A 1,581-nucleotide genomic window follows, 5' to 3' on the forward strand; every position below is an offset into this window, starting at 1 on the left:
CGCCTGGATGCAATCCTGTGCAATGTGCTCTAGGTGACCCTGCTTGAGCAGGGGGGTTGGACTAGATGATCTCCAGAGGTCCCTTCCAACCTCAGTGATTCTGTGTGATTCTGTGAAAGAGATTTTGAGTGGGGTGTTACCTGATCGCTGTTGCTTTTAGAGTTATCTGTCCATGTATCAGCATATTAAACTCCTAAGAAGCTCATCCTCTGCTTTTGGTTTTCCTTCCTGTTCCCTCCCATTTGTTCCCTGTCTCTCTCCCGCTTAGTCTGTAGCCTTAGTTTGTATCTTCTTGGCAAATTCCAAACTGTCCTACTTACCTGAAATTACTCCCTATTTTCACTTCCACACTTCTAAACTCTAGACTTTTCTTCTCACTGGATGTGGTACTTTCCCCATGGGAATGGTCAATATGTAGGCATAGAAATTAGCATGCCTTTGATACCAGATACTTTAGGATTTCCAGAGCATTTAACACCTGAAGACCTTCTCTGTTAATATATGGTTTAGAGAAATTACAAAATTACAATTACAAAACAAGATCAGTGTCCTGCAAACACTTTGATGTAGCTAATAACCCCACTGCACAACTCAGAGGCTGCTCCCCAAAGCCTTTCTTGATGTACCCAGCCCTCCAGGCCCACAGAAACACTCCCAGGGTTGCCCTCCAAGAAGTCCTCCTTTTCTGTACCAGGAAACTCTTCTGGCTCAGTCTGGAGAAGCAGCAGCAGCAGCAGCAGCACTGGTTGCACAGAGATTTACATCAACTTCTGTAAGCTGCAACTGGTGTAGGTAACCTCCATGGTCAGGAGGAGGAGCCAGGAATACAGCAGCTTTCTTGCACAGACAACACCGGTCCCTCAGAGCCAGGCTTGCCCAGGGGCACAAGGTGGCAGTGTGCACCGCGGCACCTCGGCCGTGCTCACCTTGCAGGCAGTTCACCTATGGCAGTGCCAGCTGTTAACAAGTAACTCCAGGTGCTTCTCCTGCAAAACTCAGGCTTCAGGAAATAAGCACCTGCTTGGGATTCACCGCTTTCACTTACTAAAAAGGGAGTATGTTTGTAGCCTGAATGGTCGTGAAAAACAGTCTGGAAAGATGACCTTGAGCGGGTAAATATCATCTGCCTGTGAATTTCTGTGAATCTCATCCATCCTTGCAGAGAGGCCTGACTGAAGCAGCTCTGAGCACACTGCCCACCAGTCCCGCTATGCTTCAACAGAGGTGGGGCAAGACGCAGTGCAGCCAAGGAGCAGCCCGGCTGGGCTGCCCACATTGCACTCTATGCTAAGTGGCAGCTCAGGCTCAAGTTTTTAGCTCTGGAGTTTGCCAAAGGTCACATCAAACATGGGCATAGCAACAAAATGAGGGTGTAAGACTGSTCTTAAAATGTTGCTCCATATATACCTGTGCTTATCCTTTAAGCACTTCCAGGATTTGATGGCAGCTAAATGGGGGAATGTGTTTTAGAGTTAGGGGCTAAAATGGCTCCAGTCTGTTTTTGTGGGTCTAGCCTCAGGTGACAAAGAAAGAAAAAGAGTAGCCTGTTTAAAAAAAAAAAAAAAAAAAAATCTGCTGTCG

Source organism: Apteryx rowi, unplaced genomic scaffold (assembly GCF_003343035.1).
Source record: "Apteryx rowi isolate R43461 unplaced genomic scaffold, aptRow1 scaffold_685, whole genome shotgun sequence".
Taxonomy (NCBI): Eukaryota; Metazoa; Chordata; class Aves; order Apterygiformes; family Apterygidae; genus Apteryx; species Apteryx rowi.